General features: G+C 40.0%; 1 pseudogene; it reads right to left on the reverse strand.

The window, feature by feature from the left end:
* Positions 1-27,736, reverse strand: part of LOC146315354 (uncharacterized) — an 84,761-nt pseudogene that overhangs the window by 49,628 nt on the left and 7,397 nt on the right.

The raw sequence follows: 27,736 nt of genomic DNA on the forward strand, positions 1-27,736 counted from the left end.
AATTTGCCAAATGAAAAGCACCCCGGGTGATACAACTCACCTGTCAAACTATGAAGAGGAAGCTCATTAGTGTCCTGCAACAAGGGTTTGCTAACGTACTGTGCCTTGTGTCCTGTTGGGCTTGGAAGAAAAGTGGGCGCTGCCTGGCAGTAAATTTCCGGGAAGGAAGTGAAATGAAATTTTTAACATGAATGTGTCAGATGTAAATAAAACAAATGTTGGACTGTAAGGACGCCTTTTAATTTAGTTGTTATTTCATTAAGTGTGTCAGCAATAAAACACAGTGTGTCTGTGTGCATAACACATCAGTTTTTAGTGTGCACGAGTGTGTGTTTGTGCTCTTGTTTTGGGAGATGAGCCAAGCCTGAAAGCCTCCTACGTTAACTCAGAGTGACACTAATTAATGGCTGCTCTAATAGCTCCTTCTGCAAAAACACTTGGACAGTCAACAAGCTTTCAAGGTGAAACGATGACACTAATGTAATTTTTACCACGCGGGGTGCACAAAGACAGCCTCATGATGTCCGAACATTAAGAAACACTGTACCTGTCATTCCAAATACTGTCCCCATCTGGTTAAGTATGTTCTCCATTTGTATGAAAGACCCTTTGCCCCCTGAGTATCATGAAATGAGCCTGAACCACAGTGCAGATAACGGCATGTGGGAACAGATGTGGCGATAAGCCAGGGCCCGACTCCTTATTATACTGAGAAAGGTTCCTTGCTGTATTGGGTCTGACCCAAGCCACTTGCGTCAAGCAAAGAAGAAAAATAAACCTTAATAAGGTTTAACTGAACCTTGGAGAGTCTTGTCTCTGCATGCATGAGAGAGAGAATGTCAACGACATAATAAGAAAAAGAAACAGGGCATTCTTGTTGGTGTTATTTGCGGTCGCGTGCATGGGGACATTATCTGTGTACAGCAGGACATAAGGCTGCACTATCACTGAGGCAATAATGATCATTACTTTCTACCACACTGTGGCTCAAACAGCTCCTCCGAGGCCGTGGAGAATGGGCCTAAACGCAAAGCAAACAGGGTTTCATGGAGGTGCAGTGAAAGCCCTACAGCAGAGACGACCAGCACTACTTTTACCTCTCAGCAGTGAAGCTGCTCGCTGTTCCTAGAACAAGACATTCAGGATGTACGAATGCATCAGTCCACTTATTTTCAGCTTTTAGAGAGTCATTTTCCGCCCACACATGCACATAAATGCATGTTTTGCATAAGCCCACAATGAAATGTTAAAACAAAAGCACATTTGCACACTCATGCTTACAGGCACACAGACACAGACACACACACACCTGTCAGTTATCTGCTAATCAGATGGAAATCAGCAAGAGATTATGAAGACTGTTGGTTTTAAGACTATAATGTACTTGATAAAATGTTTGTTTTAAAAGCAGAGTGAATCTTAATCTCTTGAATTTAACCTTGTTCAGACAGCCAGCCCAAATCTAGTTTTTGGCATGTACAGATTACATCCAGACTGATTTTAGAAAGACATTAAATGTGATTTTTGCTAATTAAATCCCAGCTACATTTGGAGGTGGCTTGAAATGCAGTTCCAACCAGATTTCTACATATGTGACTCAGTCCAGATGTTCTGGCTGCTGGAAGTGCATCAGAGCAGCTGAGAACTGCAATGTATACCAGACTACATTGTAAAATCTAATAAATTGGGTGTAATCAAAAAATTATGCAAACTCATTGCCTCAAAAAAACGAAGTTAAGTTGAGATTTTAAAGTAAAAATAACTTGTTTATTTCGAGTCCACAATGCATAAACTAATTTGTTAATTGTGAGTGGACAATAGTTCCCCATCCCCGACCCCCCACCCAGTTTCTCATCAGATCCACACCAATGTAGTCGCTGACTGTTTTCTCTCGTTTTGAACTAAGAATGGCGAGTTTGTCAAGGTGAGGAATTTACATAAAGTGTTCAAAGTCCTAGGTTTTACATTTTTATCCTTGTTAGTCACGTTGCAGCAGTATGACCACGTGTTGTTGGTGATATAACTGATAAGCTAAGTTATCCCTAAACAGCAAGCACATAAACCTGGCGTTGAATTTCTACAAGACCTCTACCATGTTCTGCCGTGTAGTCGCGGTAGCTTCTCTGTCCTCTCCTTTGCGTGTTTGTTTACCTCACTTTTACAGAGAAGCTGTGGCTGAGACAAGGTGAGGTGGTTGGGCGACTTGATAAAAATGTCACCTATGTTGATGGGCTGAATCCATAATTGTTTTTATTAGCAGATTTTTTGGGCGACATTTGTTATATTTTGTTAATGTAATGGTCTACAGGGTGACAGTCACTGCTCTCACTCCCATCCACAGAACTCATATCATATGTTCAGGCCTGGACTACTATTGAACAAATTAAGTTTCAGGCAGATTTGACCAAGTAAACGGAAGTTAATGCAACTTCCTGTGTTTTGGAAAAAAAACTTTGACTGTCACTGTGCCGTCATGGCCACAGCGTTTGACGATACGTCAGGATCTTCACAATGTAACATTACAATGGTGCTGAGGCCTTTCAGACCAGATTCGAGTAAGATATTGTCAACCTGCTTAGAGGAGCACATTAAGGTCTAAAACATGTCATTTCCTGTTGCCAGTTGGTGGCACTATGACTATTGTGGAATATTGTCATGTAGATGTGTTCAAAGCGGGAGTGTTATCAAACATGTGATCAGATCATTTATACTAAAGTTATAACAATTTCGTGTTTCATGGCAAGACATCAGAATTCCACACCACACCACGGCCACGCCGTCCAACCTTAGTCGCAGCAAAGTCAGGTGTCAAATAGCTGCCACAGGCCTGGTCACACCCTCTAAAAAACATTGCAGCGAGGTCGGGTGCCTGTCAGACACCAGCCGGACACAGGAGGCACTGGCTGAGCAGCGACTGTTGGTTCATAAAAATGAACCACCAGAATAACAGCACACAAATAATCAGGGTGACAATGCAGCACAAGTCAGTTCAGTATAAATCAGTGTATTGACGAGACAATGAAAAAACAAATTTAACCAGAGAGACAGAAGAGAAAAGAGAGAGAAAGTCATTTTCAATCAAGTCCAAAATAAATATTCCCTGAAACTCTTAAGAGTTCAACACAAAAGCAACTTTTCATGTCTTCAGCAATAAACAGCAGAAAGAACTCAGTTTGTTCAGCTCAGGATCTCAAACTTTGGTCCGAGTAAACCCTCTTCACCGAAACAAATCAAATTAGGATCTGTGGGAAAGTTTTAGTGGTTCAGTTTAGTAAAAAGAGTAAAAAGAGTAAATCAACTCGCCAGCAAAGTTCATTAGAGATCTGTGGACAGTGTCAGTTGTTTGGTCCATCCTCAAACAGAAAATCAAACAACAAAAGTTTCTGAAATAAGAAAATAAACGGAAAAAACGGGAAATGAAGACCTGGCGTTCACCAATTTACCTGCCGTGAAGGGAGATTATTGATCGGCTGATTCCGGAGATATTTGGTATTTTCAGAGACTCACGTCGCGTTTTTCCCACGCCATCTGTCACACACCATCACTTCCCTTTTACCTCCAGGAAGAGACGTGGGCTACTCGAAAAACGGTCAGTGATTGGTTGTCAGGATGGACAGGTGACAGGGGTGTGGAGTTCATTCATTCATTTTCGGGGGACAGTGCATATTATTAAACATTACCATAAATATACCCGAATTAGCCAGAAGGCAAGTTTTTATTAACCAGATGTAAAGTTGGCAACCTCAAATCAATATGAAAATTAAGAAAGAAGTAAATTAATTAAAGAAATCTGCCTGATAATCTGGGACAGGTCACTTTGAAATGTGGACGCTGCTTAAAAAGGCAGAAACCTTACAGAGGCATTAAGAAATGAAAAGAAAAGACAACTGGATAAGAAAATGTTTTTAATTCATAGAACTGAAAATGAATAAAATGTCAGTAAATTTCTTCATAAAAAAATTAAATAAAGCAAATATCAGATAAACAAATATCTATGTTTGGACACACAAATCTGATCCAATCACATGCAAATAAGAGTGTGGACAACCTGTCGTATTGGTCTGATTTGAGAAACAAATATGATTTCCCTGCAGTATGAACACAGCCTTAAATTCCCCTTCTTATATGGAGAATATTACCCTTTAAATGCTGCAATTAAAAGTTTATTCTGGTTTACTACAGCTGCGTGTGCACAAGTACAGTTGAATCAGGACGTCAAGCTGAAAACTGTAAAGGCTGTTATGGACAGTTTACATAATAATAATCTTACTGCACAGTCAGCTGGTCATATTATTTATTTATTTATTTATTTTATTTATTTGGTCCCTCCTGGATCTCTTTTGGTAATGTCATGCTATGTTCACAGCTCACCATTTAATTTGGTGATATATCTGAGTGTTTTTTGGTGTTATTGCCACCAATAAGAATGATGGCCAAAACTACAAAAATAAGATCCAAGCTGTAAGTAGAAAATTTCTGACTAGCAGGGTCACTCAGATATTTTCAGTTTTGTGATTCTGGGTGTTTGTCAGGTGGACGTGCTTGAGTACTGCGAGGTCGTCAGAGTACTGCAAATGATAGTAGTCAAACGTGGAGCAGGGGACCGAGTGGATGACATGACTTTTTCTACTGAGTCCTCCCCTTGTGGCAGGCAGGGTCAAAATATTACCCTTAAACATTGTTAAAAATGATCCAACTCTAAATGATATATGATCTGTGCCTCCCCTGATCATTTTTGAACATTTCTTTGCATTTAAGAGACAGAGTGGCTCATTTTGGCACTAGAAAACCACCTAATACTGTCTAATATACCTGCAGTTTTTTTCTGCTGTGGACAGTGAGCATTTTACTCATCTACATACTGGTAAAAAAAAAAAAAAGTACTCCATTAAATCCTTCATTAACTACAGCAGCACACATTGTCTATGTCCTAACATGTCCCTGCAGTCTGGTTTATGTTGGACAAACTAAAAGAGCTTTAAAGAGTTCATATCTGAACACAAGACTGCAATATGTACATAAAACAACCACAGTTTTGTAGCATCATTAAAGAACAGGAACAGTTCTAGAGGTGGTCATATTTCATCCTATTTGTCAAACTTGTCGGACGCTTGTAGCTTTTCTGCTTTATTCTACTTCTACTTTACCTTTGTTGTTTTAAGAGAAGTTTGTGTTCTTTGTTCTCTTGTTCCTGACATGATGTTAGTTAAAGTAAGCACTGAACTTCTCAAGTATGTACCTTTTATTTTTGTTAGTTTTATCTTTGTAACACTAAAAGAGTCCGATGTTCTTGTGTTGCTGATATGTTGTTAAAGATGTGGGACTTGAAACACTGACAGTGGCAACTCCCATCCTTATATCCAATAGATCTGAAACCATAGATACGTATTCATAGACGCCACATTGACCTTTGGAATGTACAGGATCCAGGATTCATTAATTTTTATCCGTAACACCTGGGTGGTTGTGGGTTGTAAGGGCCTCATATACAGTATATGGGAGAATGAGCTGTGACAGAAAGTAGTAATATAACTGGAGAAGAGTATAAGCACCACGTTGAGTACTCTGGCCTTTTCATGAGCTGCTAAAGCTGATATGTGATACGGAATATAGCAGCAATTTCACAAACCAGTCAAGTGTAGTTTGTACATGTGTTACACAGCAGGCGCACTTAAAGGGCCACTCCAGCTGCATTTCTTTTTCAGGTTTTTCAAAAGGAGACTGCCATTAGCAAAACGCAGTGATGTAGGTTTGAGCGTCGATGACCTCCCCTCCCTTCCCTCCACCTAGGGGGTTTTTATGTTGCAAGATCATCGTGCAGAAACCTAGAACAGGTAACATGAAAAAACAATTTAAGAAGGACCTGGGAAAACAGCATTTCAATACTAAAATATACACACAGTAAAAACGTAAAAGGAACACTTGTCATTGCTTCCATTTTTCACAAGCTGAAGTAAAAGATCTAAGACTTCTTCTGTGTACACAAAAGGTTTATTTCTCACAAATTTTGTACACAAATTTGTCAAAATCCTTGTCAGCAAGCAAGTCTCCTTTGCCAAGATAATCCATCCACCTGACAGGAGCGTCATATAGAGATGCTGATTAAACAGCACACAGGTGTGCTTTGGACTGCTCACGGTAAAAGGCTTCTGTAAAACAAGCAGTTTTCTTTTGGAAAAAAAATAAAAGATATTTATTAGGCACCAATAACTCTGAAGAAATGTATAAATCTTCCTCCCGCCAGTCAAGCAGCATCACCCAAAGGTCACCTTCTTTTTGTGTATTTTTATTAGGCCTATTTTACAGTTTCTATTATTTATATACCATATGACATCTTTCTAATACATTATTGTGCTTTTCTTTCATATAAATGAGTGAAAGAAACAAAAAACATATATGGAGCATTTCTTGTAAGGGTCCTTGGCTGAGGAAAATTTGAGGCAGCAAGGATGGGAATGCAGATGTGTGTGGTTTTATATACAGTAGATGGTCGATATCATCTACAGTAAAAAACATTTTCTTTTGGCAGCATCTTCCTCTACCTCACACACAAATACAACAAAGAAGTCCTCCCTCTCTGCACTGCTAATCAGAGGCAGTTTTAATGTAGCATCTCCCTGGGCTCATACCAAGCATCAGCCTCTTATCACAGCACTGTGACAGGCAGATACACACATGTTCTGGTCCAGTCAGTGGCAGGATTACTCTTCAGCTGTGTGTGTGGGGGGGGGGGGGGCTGCCTGCAGATTGAGAGATAGTATAGAATGCCTGAGGTCTTTTTTTTTCTTATATAGCTGGACGAACTGTCTATACAAGATGATAAACGAGAGCTATTGTTGATCTCACGACCAGATAGTGTGTTGGTACCCAAACCTGTGACAGTTGAAGTGAAGTCTTCCAGTAAATCAAACTAAGTCAGGAAAAAATAAAACTTTCTTTAGAGAAGAAGAAAAGCTCATTCCCTCCTTTTACCTCCTCTCTTTTCTGCCTCTGCCTCTCTCCACAGGGATCTGTTACAACTGAGTGGTTCTCTAATGATCTCCGAGTGAGAGACAGAAAGTCATCCGCAAGCATGCACATGGTCACAGTCACACAGTCACACACACGTGCGCGCACACACATGCACACACACATTTACACATGTGCACACACACACACACACACTCTTATCTTTGTATCCTCTGGGATAATTGGGGGAGAGTTCCCAGAGCTCTCCGAATACCAGCTTCCTGCCACCATTAAAGCGTGGAGCTGTGTCTGTGCAGCTACATTTAGTGAACTGGTATTCTTTCTGCCGCTGCTCTGTGTGTGTGTGTGTGTGTGTGTGTGTATGTGTGTGTGTGTGTGTGTGTGAGTTGGGGAAGACTTGACAGGTGTTTTTTGAGGGATGAAGTGCAGCAGACAGCTTGTCAGTCGGATGGAAAGTCAGCATTTTGTGTGCGCGCGCACGTGTGTGTTTGTTGGGCGGATGGGTGCATGTGTGACATGTAAAGTGAAGTGTTAATGCTTGGTTGAGCATGTCGAGGGCCTGAACACAAAACTCTTCACAGTCTGGGAGAAAGGAGACAGACAGAGACGGACAGAGACAGACAGAGACAAAGCCAGGAAGTAGAGGAGAGAGAAGACCGGGGTCCATTCCAATCCAAAGAAATCATTGCTAATCAGCTTCCAGCTATCTGGAAAAGGAAGTGTACAAAGGACCAAGTGAATTAAGCTTCAGTAGGTTTAAATATAAATTGGAACTATACAACAAGAATTATGAGGACAGAATAATTATAAAGCAAAGTTAGTTATTTGGCCAAAACACTCAAAACGTTCCCTTAAACTCTCCTAATTGGCTCACACCCTCAGTCTGGGAAACACTAAGCTTGGTTAACTGAAATTTCCATTAAAGTGTAAGAGGTCCTACATTAGGACCAGTGTGGAAAATATACAATGACTTTAATCACAGTATAATTTGGTTCAAGCTCTTGGTACTGGTACAAGGTTTTTTGACCTGAAAGATAACTGAGCCTTTATCTTTTTAACTGTTCTATGGAACGTTTTACACTTATTGTGGGTGTATTTATATGTGCATATATTGCATATTTTGAGGGACTTAATTATGTGCTTTCACTATGAATTCTACAACCCTGATTCCAAAAAAGTCGTAATGTTGTGTAAAACATGCATAAAACTACTGATGTTTTTTTAACCTAATGATTTTGTTATGGTATATTTAGCTGGTTTATTTACTCTGTTCAACACTTACATATTTATCTATTTATTTTTGGTTCACCATGTTGAAAACCTATCACTCTGTCAGATGACCCCATGGACAGTGTAAGGTGTGTCTGTGAATTTGTTGTGCCTGCAGAAGGGCTTGTGCCTAAAAAGTCACACAGTGGGAACATGGGAACATTATCAAGCGTGCAGACTCTGTTTTTCCTGGTTCCTAGTATTTATCACGTTTGGATGTGCATTTTCTAAACTGTTAGTTACAGGATGGCCAGAGGTGATTCAGTATAGTTAAGGCCATGTGACCTATGAACATTTATCCTGTTTTTAAATTAAATCACTGAAATATATAATTGAGTTTCTTACGTAGCTTCACTCACTGAGACTTACTAGCCATTAAACATGACAGCTCCACACCAGCTCTCGTTTTCCTTTGTGTAACTGTAGCTTTGATTATAGCAATTCATGTTTCATTAAGCCAGTAAGACTTGGTCAAAGGATACTGCCCTCTCATTATCTCTATAATCTTATTATTTCAAACACCATCTTTATTATCATTCATGGCCTGTATTTTTCAGCGATGGCTATGTAATATACAGTATGTACATGCATTCTGTAACTGTCTCTGTTCAGTAATTGTCACTGTTGTCTGTTTCAGATCGCCTACACAAGCACAGGAAACAACATGAATTGGACACAAAGCAAAATGTCATATTGACTGTATTGATTATTTAATCGGGGTTTTATATGTGATACGTCACACAATAACACAAAAGAACTAACAGATCAAGGCAGCAGTATATCAGTAAATCCTGTGTCATGTGAGGAAAAATGACTGATTTCACAAATAGAGTCTGGTTGAGTGAGTCATGGTGATGTTTGGCTCATATAATAGTAGTTTCCCATCAGAAAAGGCTGTCTGACAGCAAGATAAAGTGGTGAAAACATTCTAAATATAGTGTACACTTAAGATAATATGGATTTTAGTTTTAGATGGGCCTTTTTTAAGGGCTTAAAGTCATAGTTCATTATTTGATTTGGGGTTGTTGGCAGTACTTGTTGAGGGTATAGTCGGTCAGTGTATTACCTACAGTAGATGAACTTCGGCTAGGGACCAGTTAAACTGCCTTTTCATTTGATCCATCACGAGTCAGTGACATGACATTTGAGCTTCCCACCTGAGTGTGACATCAACAGAAAATGTCTACAGTTTGATTATGGTGAATGCTGCTACCGTTTCTCCAAACTGGGTGCATGTCGACCACCATCTACTGTTGGTAACACACAAGTCATCGATAAGTACCTCATCCCCTGCTTCAAATAATCCAAACTTTAATTAAAATATGACATGATAGATCCTGAGGTTTGTTTGGTTGTGCTCTTCTTTTGCTCCATTTCAGCCCTCGGTGTGCAATAAAACATTTTATTTTCAACTGAAGTATGGGATCTTTATTAAAGCGCACCCAAGCACCAGTAACAACAGTCGCTCCAAATCAGCCAGGACTGAAATCTTAAGGATTGTAACTTTAAGGGATAAACCATTTCAAGTCATGTTTGCTGTCTAAACCTTCATCTTTAGGTCTTGTTTCTTATTTTATGCCATTGACCTCCTTGATTCTCTGTGATTTAGATTCTTTAATCAGAGAACACAGGACTTCACTCTCTGTTTCTAACAAACAGAAAGTTCTGGAGCTCTGGCCAAACCTTTTTAACAGAGTATCAGTGAGACACTGACACGTGTCTAGACTGAAACCCCTGGTGCTGCCCTGATGCACACATGAAAACACACGTGCACACATATTTACTCAAAAATATACTATTTACACACATATACACGCACACACGCTTTGATCATCTTGCTTCATATCTTAAATTGTGATGTGTTTGATCTCCATAAAGCACTGCGTGTGAACCTGCAAAGTTAAAAGTGAAACTTAATGAGATTTAATTGACTTATTTTCTCATCTCTCTAAATTTTCTGCTACTTCAAAACGCCCACCCACAGACACACACACACACACACACACACACACACACACAAACTTACCCTAATGACGTCCCACCAGATTGTTTTGCTTTAAAGCTCTTAGACAGTAAGCACAGCTGTTTGAGACACTAAATATAACACTACAAAAACTGCTTGTCAACATGTCTTTCTGATGTATGTATGTGATGTATAGTGAATGATATAATATGGAGGAAACAAGTGTCTGGCTATTATCTGTTTCAGTTAAGTGAGAATGTTTACATCTAGTGAATAATAGTTGCATAATATACTGTGATGGATTGTTGAGTGAGTTTGTCTACTTTTTAATTACATCATTGTCTGGCTATTATCAAGTGATCAGCTTGATGGAAAGGGGATTCATAAGGGTATGCTTGTTCAAATATTCAGTGTCTCAATTTGCAATCGCATCAGGACTGTTATTGCTGTTTTTAAAATTAGACTAATTTCCACTGTATAATATAATCAAGATGGAAAGGACTGCTGTTGTTGTTATGAAGCTATAATTAGATGCATGGAAAAATAACTCCAATGTCTCCAATGTATCAAACAGCGATGGTGGTGGAATGTACTTAACGTACTGTACTTAAGTAGAAACTTGAGGAACTTGTACTTAACTTGAGTATTTCCTGTCCAGTGAAAAGAAAGCATCTCCAAATAAGGTGATTTTTTCCCCTTCCTTCCTACTCCATAAACTAAATAAAATGCTTAAAATTCTCTTAGATTAGCTGGAAAATGAACTGTCCCAAGCTGAAAACAGGGCTGTTTTTCTGAGCTCATGAAAAGCTGTTTTTTTTTAGAGAGAGATTTGTATTTCATTTCAAAGCAGTGCTTCAAACATATGATGATAGAATATGATGCAATTTTGTAGATTAAACCACCCAGCAGTATAAAAAGTAGTTAAAATAAGCACAACCTTAAAAAAGCAACATAGACATCAATGTAGGAGTAATATTTATGGCAGCATATTGCTGTCATGCCAGAAAAAGAAAAGTGGGTGTAGTATCAAGTTAAGGTGAAAACTGTGTTATAACAGGATGTTTGTCATAGTATAACAAGGTGTGTCCATTATGACGACAAACACAATGACATGCAAATTTATCATGTTAAACAAGAAACTTTTCTCATTAGAACAATATACTATTTATCTTATGATAACGTAAAGTTTCATGTTGTTAACCTACCATCCCACCTCTCCATCCCCCCGTACTGAGGTCACTAATAAGCAAACAGTAGTCCCTGACCTCCATCCCATCCTCCTGTCAATTTTGTCTTGAATCTCCAATATTCTCAAAACTACATGGCTCATACAGCAGGGAACTGGTCGTCTCAGGGTGGATCCAAATACTTCTTCCACCACTGAAAAGGGAAACATAAAAAGATAATGAAAGTCCATTAAAACTGCTCTCAGAACAGGCTGGACACCACTGACACTTGTAGCTAGTGGTACCTGATAATTTGCATACAGTAGGAATTTTGACAAAAAGAAATTTCCAACAAAATCAACATTTCAGTAAAAACTGAGCTGGCTGGTGATGACAGGAGACAGGAAACCCCTCTTCAATTACTCACACAGCATTTGAAATCAGTCTGGCCAAAAACTTGTTATCTCCCCAGATATTAGCTTAGTGGGCTATCAAATCCTTCAGCCCCAGTTTCAACAGCTAATGCCAAGGTATTAGACTGCAGCCCATGTTTACCCCACTCTGCCAATGGCGTCATTGGCAGCTCGCAGTCAAACACTTCCCAGCACACAACAGTGGAAAACCCTGCCACGGCGTCGGGGGAAACAGCTACACCTACTTGTGTAAATCCCCTCAAAGCCTCCACATTATCTCTCCAGCACAGCTATAGATTGCTGAATCATGAAATGCTTTAAAAGAATTACGGGCAGGACACCATGATAGAGCGTCTGCTTCTTAGTTATATCAGCACGCCGTGCTGTAACACGAGCCATGTGTTGAACTAAGAAGAAGTGTCAATCACGGTGAAACCTCTCACTTTAATAAGCTCAAGTGTTTGAATATTCAGAAGGTATGCACATACAAAATATAATCACATTATTGGCTGAACTGTGACTGTGAGAATGATTTAATTAGCTAATTTACAATTTAATATAAAAAAGAAAGTTCTACTCTGGCTTAAAGTTTGAATCACTCAAGAAATCTTGCACACTTCAGTTATTTCACTGAGTTGCTACTTATTACATGAATCATTTAGATCAAGAAGAAAGTATTTTTGTCACGCCGGAGCAATTTCCCAGCACGATCCAGTTCTTAACCCAGGTGCCTGGGTAATAAAACAATAGATTTAAACTGTGCACATTAACAGTTCCAAGACTTCAAGTAATAGTTGCAAGTAAGAGTTTGTATTAGTCTGTCAGTGAAGGACTGTTGACCCTTCCATTGTACTGCACTGACTCCAATTACTGCCAATAGGGATAAGAAAGTAAAGATAATAATTTAATAATAGCAGAAGTATAATATATGTTTAGGTGGGCCTGTGGCTTTACTAAAACTTTTTGTTTGAAATATATCATAACTGTTCAATCTAAAAGATAGATAGATAAGCATATTGTAATATATTTTTGTCAAAAAACAATGTCCACCACCATTCAGAGCCTGCCTGCTGATTAAATTTATACAAGCTGATACATGGGCAAGTAGCTGTAACTAAATAGCTTCTAATTTCAAAGGGAACTCAAAGGAGACTTTCGAGTCTAATGAAATAACAATAATAATAATAATTAAGTTTCATGTAAATGTAATTTTGGGGAATGCCAAGATTCTACAATCAAAGACTAAAGCACTTTTTATAGTGTGTTGGTGTGTGTTGTAGAATACTGTATGTTATGTGGAGATGCACATCAGAAACTGTGATCTACTGTGATCTGTCCGACTTACTCTGTGTTGTAAAGACAGTTTTTCTGATGTGCATCCACAGTCTATTTTTTGTGTGGCATAAGGATCTAATCGACTTTGACAAGGGCCAGATTGTGATGGCTGGGTTAGAGCATCTCCAAAACATCAGGTCTTGTGGGGAGCTCTTGATGCACAGCGGTTAGTATCTTTCAAAAGTAGTCTAAGGACATCCAGCAGCGACCCAAGGTCACGGGTCCTCAAGGTTCATTGATCCGCTCGGGGGGTGTAGGATAGTCCAGCTGGTCTGATTCCACTTAAGAGTTACTGTAGCACAAATTACTGAAAAAGTTGATGTTGGCTATGATGGGAAAGTGTCAGACTGCACAGTGCATCGCAGCTTGCTGTGTCTGGAGCCACAGATCAGTCAGAGTACCTGTGCTGACCCCTGTCCACCGCCACAAGTGCCCACAGTGGACAAAAGAGTGGCAGAACTGGACCATGGATCACTGGATAAAGGTGGCCTGGTGTTGACAAGGTGTTGACTCGCGCTCCAAATTCCCCATAATTCAATCCGATTGAGGTTCTGTGGGATGTTAGACAAAGTCTGATCTATGGGGTCCCTGCCTCACAACTTACAGGACCTGCTGCTGAAGTGTTTGTGCCAGATACCACAGGAAACCTTCAGAGGTACAGAACAAAAGACAGATGACTGGTTGTTCTGTATACTCAACCACAGATGAACAATGTGCCAGGTGCTCTTGGAAAACAGGGAAGAAAACGACTGGCTCGTCCAAAGGGCAATCCAGACACTCCAAAATCAGCTGGTAATGTTCAGGGAGAAAAAATTAAAAAGCCTTAATTATAGTGGCTAAATTATTTAAAATGGCAACATTTTTCAATAGGTCTTTATCAAGGCTCTACATGTTGAATGTGTTAAAAAAAAAAAAAAACCTGATGAAGCCACTTTAACAAAGGTTTAATAATTGTTCCTTTCTCGTCATTACTAACCATTTTTTGGAGTGCCTTGATCTTTTTCCTGATTACACCCTCAGAGGTCTTGTGCAGTCCATGCCTCCACAGGTCAGGGCTGTTTTGGCGGAACAATATTTAAATATTAGGAAGGTGGTTTGACTGAATGTTGTATCTGTGTGTGTTTGTCCTGTGTTTGTAACTGTGTGTGACAATGTCTCTTTAATCACAGCATCTGTTGCTGTCATCGTTCTTGGATATAAACATCATCAATCACCAGAGGAAGTGACATTATTTATTATGGTCCTATTTGCTGGTTTATTGAAAAGACTTTATCATCGTACAAGCAGATCAAGTGTAGCATGCAATAAAAGGAGGCTTTCTGGCTAATGATTGCATTAAAAAAATAATAATCCAAGTAATTTCAATTAAGTGTAGCCCTTGAGAAGAGGTGTGCATGATTACGTCAATATGATGAATGGGTGTATTAGATTAAAGATTAAAGTCTCAGATTGATGTAATAACGCGGCTGTTTTTAGAAGCCATGCGCTGCTGCATGTTGTCTCTCCAGCCATCTTTCAGTTATCTAAGACACTGGCTGAGTCATGGTTACAGCTCGATGGGGATTTAGAAAGTGATGGATATTAAGTGTAGAGGAGGTAAAAACAGTAATCTCAAATCTGTCCAACACCCACTCTCATCCTCTCGCTCACACCCTCTTTCCTTTGTCGCCATAACGCCTCACTGTTTGGTGGAAGAGGACTTGTTCCTTTATCTCTTTAAAGAGTAGAGAGCAAAGAGGTGTCTGAAACTTTTACGTTTCCTGTGCAGGAGAAATATTGGCATATATATTAACAGTAATCAATGCTGTCACATTATAATCACTGTATGTGAATGATTTGTCAATAATAGTGTTGACAGTGTTAAATATCCCCTGCAAAGGTTCAGTGCTTCTTTCCAATTATAAATTATGACCCTCCCCGCAAATGTCAAATGGATCAATTGACCATCATGCCGTGAATATAACAGTTAATATTTGCGTCATGTATGCATTTTGAACCCACTGAAGTTTTCCTGACGTCACAATCCCTGTGTTATTGTTATTTAGTCTTCTCTGTTTGGCCTGGACAACCATGTGTGCATGTCTGTGCATGTGCATGTGCATGTCCATGTGCGTTTGCATTGCATATTTGTGCATGCAAGTCCTTCTCAGTCTTATCCACGTCTGTTTTTAACATGGCGACCTGGTGAGTAACTTTGTCATATTACAGTCAGTAAAATATGCCTGTAAAAAGGCAAGAAACAGGTAATGCAATGACAGAATATTGAGCCATTTCTGACTAGCAGTGCTTAGTTTGACAGTTTGATCTGAGTTTCAGGAGTCGTGTCAGTTTCAGTGGAACAGAACATGATAAAAGGCTTAATTTCCCTCTGCAGACACATCCTTTAATGAAAACTATATGTTAGGGCTTTAAGGGGGTTATTTAAGTAAAATTGTAGCTTTCCAGGTGTCCTACCCCATGTTTTGTATTCACTTTGAGTTTCTCCTGTCTCTAGCTTCTTGGCGTGGAACAGAAATTGTGTGCATGTTTGTGTGTGTGTGCATGTTCGTGCACCTGTCTGTCTGCTGGCCCTCCGTGGGAGCATGCTGGTTTATTTGCCATATGCCAAGGGCTCTTTGGAACAGAGGCACCATTATCCATTCATCAGGCCTGCAGCATCAGTGTTTGCTGGTCTCCCTGATCTACAGTCTAATTTACACCTCAGACAGCGACTCTCCTCCCTCTCAAAACTCTTGTTGACATAAAATGGGAACCACAACTATAAATCTACAAATGCTGCACTGTTGCTGAGGCCCACTGCACAATATGTTCCTGGTTTTAAAAGCAAAGGTTTTGATGCACTAAATGACAGATAGGAAAGAGGTGGAAGAGAAAGCGAACCTGCAATCCACTGCTGACAGTTTAAAAGTTAGGCATTTAGCACAGCTCTTATCTTGAGGTTTAAACCTGATCAATAATGGTAGTGACAGTGATAGACAGTTAAAAGAAAAAGAGGGCTTCATAAACAGCTGCTACATTGAGAGACACCACCACAAGTCCTGTCCACGTCTTACCCTTTCATTTTCTCCCACCCTTCCTCGTTTCCTTTGTCGCCTTTATGGTGGCAGAGCTGTGGGCCCTGAGTATTGATTGCATGCCGACGACTAATGGGCATGTCAAAGGCAGCGTGGGGAGACAGGGAGGAGAAGGAGGATAAAATAAGAGGAAGAGGGGATTAAAGAAGGGGTAAATGAGAAAGGCAGATACATAAGAGTGGTGTCTCTGCTGCGCTAGGGGCAAAGGGGTTTTGTTTTACTAACTTTTTATGACAGGAAATAAGGAGAGAGATGATAGATGACTCAAATCAGAGATGCTGTGACCACATAGTCAGCACCCCAAACCCCCAGGCCCCTCATTTGAAATTTAGTGATTCCTTTTGCAAGATATTATATGAGTTTCAGTAGGGATAGCAAAGCAATAATTCAATGAGAAACATTAACATGTTTTTAGGAAATCAACTTAATCCTTTTTTCTGTTATCTTATGAGGCCAAACTTCTCAAATATTAAATATAACCTGAGAAGTCACACAAGAACTTTGCCTCTGTAAAATAGTTTACAATGAAAAGATATTTGAAAATCAGTAACAATCTGATCAAAGAAAAAGTGAACAAGAATACAAATCTGGTCTGCAATGCCAACTTGGTCTGTAATCTATTCACAGGGAATCTGCAGGTCTTAAAATCTTTAAAAGCACCAGATTCTGTTTTCTCAACAAAAAAGATCTTAGAGGGTAATCAATTTTATTTAGAAAGGTCTTAGACAGTAATATTGGATATAATATTGCTAACATAAGGGAAGGTATCAATCCTTGTGTTTGAATCAATTTATAATATTAGTGGCACAAGATGAGGCCAAACAGGAAAACACAGTACCTGTTATCTGCATGAAAAAAGTATTTTTCTAAATGTTTTATTTAAAGGCAAACTATGAACCGTGCATAGCCTCAAAAATAATCCCTCTCATGACCCATGAGAAGTGTGTGGCGGTTCCTGCAGCTGCAGAGTCCCCACCCTCCACCACTACCCAATTCAACCCATTCTCATCCAAACGCCACAAACTGATGCTTTGTCACCGCCACTCGGCATCTCATATGGTCACAGTTTGGGTAGGTTTAGGAAACAAAACTACTTGGATAGGTTTTTTAAGCCATGTTTGGGGTTTCAATACCTACGGTAATTTGCATACATCACATGACATCACTAATAAACTTTTTTAACTGTAGACATTTTGACTTATAATTGCAGAAAATGCACAGGTGTAACTGACGAAAGCTACGTCGAAAGCCTGGTGTGTTTCATACAGCTGAAAATGGATTTACATTGAAGTCGCTTAAAAGGCCGTTGCATCTCTTTCAGCTATTTATGAGTACCGTGCACATCTGACTTGCCATGAGGCAGTGACAGAACATCAGTATTTGATGAGTTTGAAAGGAGACTGGGCTGTTTTGTCTCATTATTTTGCCGTTCTTGGTATGCTTTACCAACCCAAAATGTCAGTATTTGACATCCTGGGAATGAGACTCAACAATTAACTATCCTTCTGGTGCTTTTACAAACAGCAACTGACAAATCCTATTTATTCCACCTTTAACTGATATGTAAATATAATGTAAATATATGTAAATGTCATACGTGGACCTTTAAGTAAATGAATATGCTTCAATTAATTAAATTCTATTGACATTATTGTTATGTAAAGCTGAGAATTCACAAATGTGATTCTGAACTTGCTTAGGAAATATTCTAAGCCTCCATACTTTTCAGAGTTTTCTTGGTAAAGAAACTTTGTGGATGAAAAAACTTACCTCCCACAGACATTTTGACTTATTACAGCAGGAAAAGCATAGGTGAAACAAATTTTGTTAACGATGGACAGTGATGCAGCATGCAATAACCGGACCCTGGAACTATTTCACATAAATGATGTGCAGTGGTTTCTAATGCTATCAATTACAACTGTGCTTTTCCTGCAAATATACGTCAAATGTCTGCTGTTAGAAAGTTATATTAGATCCTCTGTGGTATTAAAAGATCTTAAAATGTCTTAAACATTACTTGGTCAATGTTGAAGAAAATCCTGTGTAAATCAGGACCACAACAATATTGAGGTTCGATACCCAGCCCTATGAAGGAGTAAGGGTTTGAATTGCACCCTCTGGAAATGAGGAAGAATAAAATCACAAAGCAAAACATCAAGAATTCAAGGAATGCTCTTGGAAAGGGTCAGACAGTCTGTTCTTGCCTCAGGCTCCTCAGGCTAAAAGTTCGTAAGAATAACTAAAGCGGCACACAAACAGACAGACGGAGAGGGGCAGGAGGGGGAAGAAGTCAGACATTGATCCGGCTCCAAGAGTCCATGACGTCCCTTTTCTCTAAGAGCAGAGCTGCTACACAAATGAGTCTCAAGATAGCTGCCTCCCTCATCCTCTGATCCGTTTTACCTCCTCCTTCGACCCCTACCTGATCAGGCCTACTCCTGGCTCTTCTGCTGCCCACAGGAAATCATTACACCCATTGTGAAATTCTCCCCCAATCTCCTCCGTCCCCCGAGCTCCACCTCCCTCCAATTAGGAAGTGTGCTGGCTGATTGTTAGCCACTGCATCTCTGAAGTCATTCCTCTTTAGTCCCAAGGTCTCTAGATTTTGCAGTGTTTAATGATGTAAGCTGATTAAGACTATACAGCCTGCATTCTTAAAGCCTATGCATCAAATATGTGACGTGAATGTCAGCATCACGGTGTAAAGCTTTTTTTGAAATGCTGGAGGGAGGTTTGTCACTCACAATGTTTCTGATAATGCCCAACTAATGTGTAGTGATATAGAACTTTCCCTGCCATATGGCCTGTGGTTAGCTCATAATGAATGTGCAGTGTAATGTTGGATGCCTACCCAGGGACCTAATGTATCAAGCAAAGGCCAACAGTGTCAAAGCCATTTCCTCATGAGATGCAGCCACACAGCGAATGAATCAATGAGGCTGTAATGTGCAAGGTGTAGTCATACGTATTCATATTCCCTCCACCATCCACATGTGAGAGAGCTAAGGTCAAATAAATGGGACAGGCATGTACAGGCTTGCAGGGACAATAATGCAAGATGGCAGCTTTCCCATCAGTGGAAAATGCTGATTTATCTTCCTGTAATACAGTGTGGATATTTCATGGTTTTATATTGGAGTAATCTCCATACTGAAGCTAAAGGTGAGTGTATGTTGGTCTGTCCAAATGAGCCTTGAAATGGGCTTTTCTTCAGAGCTGCAATGTGACAGCAATTTCCATTTTCACTTCTATTTTTGTTTGTTGCCATAAATGTGAAGCTTGTGCAGTGGCACAGCCAGTAAATGTATTTCATCAGCATTCCAGTCTTGTTGTTAATTTTGAATTTGGTCTGAGTAACAGAAATGTTGCAATGCCAAACTTTAAGGGATATATTCAGATTATTTCCTTTGGGGTTGTATGAGTACTTATCGATAGTCCTTCAGTAGTTTGGAAAAGTACCAGCACTGATGTTAAGCAATGTACTGCTGTGGACAGGGTCAGCAACAAAAAGCATTTCAGCCACTTAAAAAAGATCCACATAAAAAAAATAAAATAAAATCAATATCAGTTTAAGTCTATGCCATACTTAGAACACTTTCACCACTTCACCTTCCCAACAGACATCCATTATATCTATTATGGACGCCAAATATTGCTCTCTCCAAAGCAGGCAGACTCTTTTACAGAAATTGCAGAACATGTGAGGTGCTGGAATAATACAGCCTCGATCTGTGACTTTATTTGTGTTATTGTGTGACTTTTGTGTTTCAAAGGGATAGTTCGGATTCACAAAGCCACACAACAACACAAACAAACCAACAGACTGAGCAGTGGTAGACCAGCAACTCCAGTGAGCTGTGAGGTAAAATTTTGCCAATGGAGTTTGGTGGCTTTGGAGTGAGCAATATTTGGCTTATATATAACACAAGTTTCCCATCAGAAAAGGCTGTCTGACAGCACCCAAAATGCTGGGACCTGACCCTGGACCTGTACAGGCTCAGAACATGTTCAAACAGTCATTAGAGTCCGAGATGTGACATGTTGTATTACCATGGGTCTGTTGAACATTTTGTGTATAACCCCAGTCAAAGATGTCTTTATTAAACTGAAAAACTGATTCTAAATAAACCATGTTTGTCATCTGTGACAGCAAGTGGACATAATGAGTGGATTTGTCATTGCCAGAGAAGAATAACAGAAAACCTGGATGTATTTTAAAAAACTTTCTTGGCAGGAGGATGGATTGTGTTTTTCATGGCCAGGCACACAGGGAGAAGACTTCTAACATTACTTGAGGTAACACAAAAAGTTTTGTTCTGACAACTTGCAAATTAATGTTAACTTGTTAATAGCGTAGTGTCTGCCAGCCAGTTGGGTCTGTGTCTCCCGTCCAGGTTCGGGTGTGAAATTTCTCAGTTCTGCATGGCCTCAGCTTTCAAATGACAGACTGGTCTGGTTTGGTTCCGAGTAGTGCATTTCCTGGTCTATTTTGGGTTTGGACATAAATTTTTAGACCTGTGAAGACCTCTAGTGTACGCTTTAACTGATACAGATTTTTTTTTTTTTTTGGTGGGGGGGGTTCTTTTGTAAGTGGATAAAATATCTTTTGTTGCTGACCCTTTCAACTGCAGGTCATTGCTTCATTGTTGGTGCTTCTCCAAACTGGGGACATGCTGACCACCATCTACCATAGGGAATACACTTATTATTGATATGTGCCTCATACAATCCCACTTCAAATAATCCAAACTACCCCTTTAAATTACTGTCAGATGTTGAGAGCCATTCCCACCTCACATATACAATACACATAAACATACAGAAAAACTCAGTTTTACAACTTCACATAGAGATTTTGAAACTATCATGAAATACAAATATCAAATTACAACAATTAAATAAATAAATAAAGTTGTCTCTCTTGTACATCTTCCCAGGAGGTCTAATGGATGAATATGAGCTTGACAAAATTGCACAGTGCCAACTCTACTGCAGCTATTCCCTGAGCCGACGCTGGCCAAGTGAGTGCCACTTCCCGAGCCAAATTCTCAAACGAAGCAGACACCAGATGTTGGAGCGGTCAGACAAAGTGGCTTGAATGACAACAACAATCCCTCTAGCGAGACGATAAGCAAGTGGGCTGGAAATTCCCCCCTGCCTCTTCACCAGATTTTTTACACCCCTGCTGGTCAAAGGGGAAAATTGGGGGGGGGGGGGGGCTGTCACTCACAGACGCTGTGGTTTGGATGAAGTGTGATTATCTTCTTAGGACGCTTTCACACACAGTCAGAGAGGAGTGAATGAAGGGTACAGGAAGCCACATGAAGCTGATAATGGCACACTGACACTTCAGCAGGGCCAGTTTATTACAACATGGATGTTATTATGTTAGTTTTGCAAATCAGTTTTGTCAGTTATGATAATATTGCACAAGTGACTGCTGAGATCAGGGAACATGGCGACACAATAAATCTCTTTATTGTCCTTGCCAGGCACGTCATGAGATCACTTGTGTGTGTATGTGTGGGTGCGTGGATGCATAAGATGACCACAGGGACTCAAAGATGAACTGACTCCATTTTGGTTAAAGGTTACTGTGACCTAACTAAACACTTTTTTGACCATAACTTAATTCTGACAACATTTCACACAAATGTCTAAGTAAATAAAATGATGAGGTGATGAAATTTTACATCCAAAAAATCAAAGGTCAACTTGACTGTGACATCATAATGTTCAGCTCTCCTCTGTAAACATGTTCCTCACTGGAGATTATTCACTGGAATCACATATGTATATTGAGAACTTCCATTTTGCCAGAAAATATATTTAATCTTCACTACATACATTACATGAGTCTGGACATACACGGATGTAATCTGTAACTTGATTGGTTGGTGGAGGCGAATAACTCTGAGGCAGTAATTCTATTTTTTGTCTGTTCTGTTTATACAACCTTTGACATCTGACAGTTCAATTCTTCTTACCCGGCCACTCAGGGCCACAGGTGATCAACAACTCCTTCAGTTTAAAGTCTTCTTTGAGTTAGGGACGACATATGTGGGGGATCATGTTAATGTTGGCAGAACTTTATAAACCTCTGGTTGAATCTGGCAGTTGTGGTGACATTGCAGTAGGTGCTTCACTACCTGTTGTCTGATGGGGATCTGCACTCTACTGAGTGCACTCTTCAAGTTAGTGATGGGAAGGATGGGTGGAAACAGGTTGTATGAAAAAGAAATCCTCTAACTGATCGCTCTCATTCTGTAACTAATTACAGAAAGCTTGCTTTTATGTCTGCTTCATTTACATGTCAAGTCTGATCTGGTAGCAGCTGACTGTTGGTATTTATAATAAGCTGTCTTCAATATAATGTTTGCTCGCTGGATCAGGCAAAAAAACTGCACCATATGCGGGCGTCTTAGAGCAGAATATACCATTCAATTAAGGAGAGCAGCAGTGAGAAGTAGAGGGTGGGGAGGAGAAAGGAGACAGTGTATGTCTGTATGTGCTTGCCTGTGTGTGCAAGAGCAAAAGAAACAGATGTTGTCGTGATGCGTCTCTATCTGAGCCATCGTTACCACCTATAAAAGATTACAGGCACATAAAGGCAATTGCTGAAAGCACACACAGACGATTTCAAATGCCAAAGAGTTCTAATGACGTGGCTAGACATTATAATTTCACAGCTCATTGTCGTCTGAGCTCCTCGTCACGCACAGGTTCATTACAGGTTTCACTGCTTCTCTTCTCATGCAAGTGGGGCAAACTTAAGAGGAAACATGTTCAACACATGCACAATTTTCATACACGTGTAAGCACACACGCCACTTGTGTTTAGAGGATTTGTTCATGCTGAGATGCTGTCAAATTCACCTCAGATTGCAGCCAAGGTGGAAGACTTTTAAGTGACAGCATCAAAGTTTTGTGGATACATAACCAGTTAAATTAGGCCATGGCTTGGGAGAGGATGCTGCGTGTGATCAAAGGCTACACTGATACCGCTTTGACTGCTCCATGTTGTCGAGGCGAGGCGGATGTTTTCAGAGACAAAAAGGAGAAATTGCATCGGAGGGTTTATCTCAACAGCAATTATACCTGATGCTGGGACAGAGAGATGGAGGCAGAGGGAGAGACAAGCTGAGGCAGAAAAAGAAAGACGAGAGAGCATGCATACCAGAGGCAGAGGGAATCCTTGATACAATTCCAGGCTGATTAATGAAGAGGCAGTGAGGTGAAATGAACAGGAAATCAAGGAGGAAGCTAAAGCTGAATCCTGTTCTTTGATCTTTTGCTCCAGAGAGACTTTGTACACTCAAAGCTGCAGCGAACACAGTGACTCACACCTGTTTCCATAGCTATAAAACACAGCGGAGACGGAGCTGTGTTACTGGCTGCTAAGCTCCCTGTCACAATCACAGACTGAGGGAGGATTTGATGCCAGAGTCTATATACGCTACTCTAAACCCTGTGGATACGGTTAAACAGTTCAGTCAGCATGCTCCGTGTAAGAGCAGGTGATGGCACGACCTTCTTTTATCCTCACATGACCAAACCCTAATCATCAAAGCCAATGCACATGCTGCCAATGTGTGGTGACAAACGGTACTGCACTTCAGCCAGGCGTGTGTCTTTTATGAGGACAGGGCAGAAGACAAGCAGAGAGAGGCAAAGGGCTCGCAAAACATCAGCACATCCCGCAATGAGCCAAGGGCCATGAATCCGATTAATAGTGTGATGTGAGAGCTAATGCTATTTACGCTCAGAGTCGGGGTGTGGATCATTGAGATAACAGTCAAGTGCTAAATGTGGGGGGACAGCCAATTGCAAATGGCCTGTTATCTAATCAGTTCATGAGGCAAAGAGGTATCTGTGTTGCAGACATTTCAGCAATGCTGTAACCTCTCAGCGGGGTTCATCTAGGGTTTCATTTCAAGGATTTTGGATGTTCTCATTACAACTTTTTTTGTGTCTGTCAAACATCAACTTTCTTCATTATGCCAAATTAATGGCCAATAACATTCCAAAATGGCTGTCTCATCCAGCGTGTTATTGTTCAGTCATCTCAGCTGAAGATATAGTCAGTCACAGCTCATTTATCTACAAGTCTGTTTGTCTTCCTAATGAACCGCTAAGCTGCTTCCTCCTCTCTCCCTACATCATCTCTCCTCTCTGTACTCTGGGACCAGCACTCCATCATGAATTGCCACTCCGTGTGCTCGAACAAATTCATTACGCAGTCAATGTTGTAGAGACGTTTCTGAGATATATATGCGCTCGGATATTAGAATATGATCTCGCTGAAAATTGTTTACCGCTTTAAGGACTCCATCTGTGTCAGAAATGAAGCTCTACAGAGGAACAAATGTAAATTTCAAGCCATCAGAACACTCTCAACCATTAAGTGACTCTGTTGATGACCATTTCCAGCTCATTCTCCTCAATCTGCTTGCAGATTGACATGACATCAGACTTTGAAATTGCGTGCAGTGCATACACCAAAGTCCAATTTTGCATGCAGGTGATGCACCAATCCTTCCCACTGTCAGGTGACATTAGGGATGGGAATCTCTTGGCACCTCATGATTCGATTCCAATTCAGAGCGTTACGATGTGATTAAAAAATGATTATTGATGTATCTTCACACTTCAAAATTTGAACCTTTTAAAGGGACAGCTGACCCCCAAATCAAAAATACAGCTTTTTCTTCTTACCTGTAGAGCTGTTTCTCCATCTAGATTATTTTGGCGTGAGCTGCTGAGTTTTTAGTTATTGGTTGTAGAGTGACAAAGTATAAAGAACGAATGAGGGATGAGGTAGTGTGGATGGAAGGATGTGTCAAACACAGGACTTTAAACCTGGAGGTCGGGGTTTGTTTCCCATGTGAAACCAAAAGTCTATATTATTAAAGCTTTAAGTTACATAACATGTTTCTTACTTCACATAAGTCATAAAACTTATGTCACAGTCTTATTTTAACCCAAAAGATGATCTTTTCCTAAACCTAACTGGGTAGTTTTATTGCTGTTGTTTTTTAGTTTTTTTTTTTGTTTGTTTTTTTTTTGTTAATGATGATGAAGATTACCTGGCAATAGGTTCATTTATGACCTATTCACATAAGAAAATGGATACTTCCATTTCAAATGACATGACAGTCACTGCCCACTTACTTCCATGCATCCTTCACATAGGATGCTAATGCATCCACTAGAGGGCACCACTCAGAGTCAAAAGTTGTTCCAAAGGAAAAAGACAAAGGGTCAAAAGTTTCTAACAACAACAAACAGGGCGACACTGGAAGAGGTTGAATGTGTATCTTTGTTGTGTCCTGTGGTCGTGTCTCACTTGAAGTACTTGCTACAATGGTAGACTGCCCCCAGGACCACCAGAGGAACTGCTCCTGTCCGTATCCGTAAGCTTTCCAAAAAACGTACAGAAATACAGGTGAAATTAATGCAGAGTATCGACAATACAGAGACCCTGTCTGTTTCCATATGTGTAGGTAATATAGCATAAATGAGCTTTATGGATGATGACAAAGGTCACCTGACTATGCATCTGCTCTCCACAGAAATTAATGGGAAGGACTGGTTTATCGCACAAAACTGGACTTTGGACCGTCCGGTCTGAAAGTCGTGTTATTTGTATGCAGCTTGCAGAGACTGGTTTGACATTTCTTATATAGATATTTGAAGAGCAGCATGGTTATTAAATTTTCAAATTGTTTGCTGTATTTCACTGGAGTTTCATGACAAATACTCTTCACTCTGTCTTCTATCTAAAACAAATATATTGAAAATCTGACAATTCAGCCGTGTCTCGTTTTAAAAGGATGTCACTCAAAGAGATTGAAACGGTATATAAAAAACATTTCCATTTTTTAATGGAATATGATGAAGTTATTAAAATGAAATAAAAATGTCAGAAATATTGAGCAACGTCCTTATTAAGCTCCACATTTCCTCCATCCCTCCACTTCTGGTCTGATCTTTTAATTCTTGTTTTTGTCTGATATGTGTGACACACAAAAAAAATGATGGATGACTTCACCTCCCACAATGCTATACTGTACCGCAAAGGAGATTTGATGAAAGACCCTTGATGCTCAAGACAAAATGCTCCAGTGAAGTGACTTTACAGAAGCAAAGGGAGAACTGCCGAGAGAGAGAGGCTGCACACATGACAGCTTTACAACAGCGAGAGGAAGCTGACAGTAATATGTGGCTGTTCTCGCAAGAGACAGGAGGCTGACAGGCAGATGCAACTTTCATTTGACACAAGGATACAGAGAAGTAGCATCTCACTCAAACCCCAAACAGACTTTGAAATATCCCTCTTTTCTCGTGCATGCAAACACTTTCACAAACACACACAGACATTTCTTTCTTCTAAATTGTGCTCAAATTAAAATAATTCTATCCTGAGGGGATGCTAAGCTGACAACCTACCCATCTTCTTTACCCTGAGCAGCAAAATCTTGCAGGCACTGGTTTTCTTTTCAACGCCATATAACTCAAAAAGGAAATCTCCCCTGCCTGCAACCCCCTCTAGTCTCTAGACAAGCACTTTATCTTGCTGTCTACAGGCACAGCAGACTAAACACACTCTCTAATAGACGGTGTTTTCTGTCCAAGGCAAGCCTGTCTGGAGGCGGTGGGGCTTGGATCTACTGTTTGAATAACATACTGCATCCATATACTTTATCAGCTATGACACAGGGACATAATAGGACATAAATACATGGAAACACACATACACACACAAACCTGAATTGCTACCTGCCTCCCTAAAAGTGCATTCTGGCACAATAATACAGACAGCCCACATAAATATACTGTATGAGAGCTGAAAGCATGAAAAGCACCAGCTTTGAAAGGCCACCCTAATGGAAACTTGTTAAGCTACTTAGATCAGGGAAAGTTGAAAAGAAAGTAAAACCCAGGAAACAGAGAGGCAAAGTCACGCCCCTTACAGTGGACCGCCATGGGATCTAACTTCAGAAAAAATGTGAACTGTAGTCAATGGTGAGAGACAAATTATTTTTTGATCCTGTTTGAATTGTGTCACGGATTACGCATATGATGTTTGTCCATTTTAAAATTTTACAAGTCAAGAAAGTTGTAAAACTGTGTAAGTATCAGACTGTGAACATATGTCAATAGAAAGACTACACACACCCAGAAGTCACGCAAGTGACATTATGACTTTCTCCCTCCAAAGAGCTAAAGTTAGTCACTGAAGCTATGATGCCTGTGTGTTTTCATACTGGGATGTAGTCACACAAACAATGTTTGCTTGTTCTTTTACTTCCTGATAAAGGACCAGGAGTCGCTGGATAAAACACTTTAAGTGAGATGATGTTACAAGGGACAGTTGATGATGGTGTTGGTGACATATTCTGCATGAGACGAGAGATGTAGTTCACTGAGTGGTTTCACATAAAGCTTCTTTGAAAAATGATCTTTCATATGTATAAATGTCTCTCACCACTGACTGTTCATATTATTTCTAAAGTAATGTCCCGTGAAGGGGAGGGAGTTTGC

Source organism: Lutjanus erythropterus, chromosome 14 (genome assembly GCF_056507025.1).
Source record: "Lutjanus erythropterus isolate fLutEry1 chromosome 14, fLutEry1.hap2, whole genome shotgun sequence".
In the NCBI taxonomy this organism is placed as follows: Eukaryota; Metazoa; Chordata; class Actinopteri; order Lutjaniformes; family Lutjanidae; genus Lutjanus; species Lutjanus erythropterus.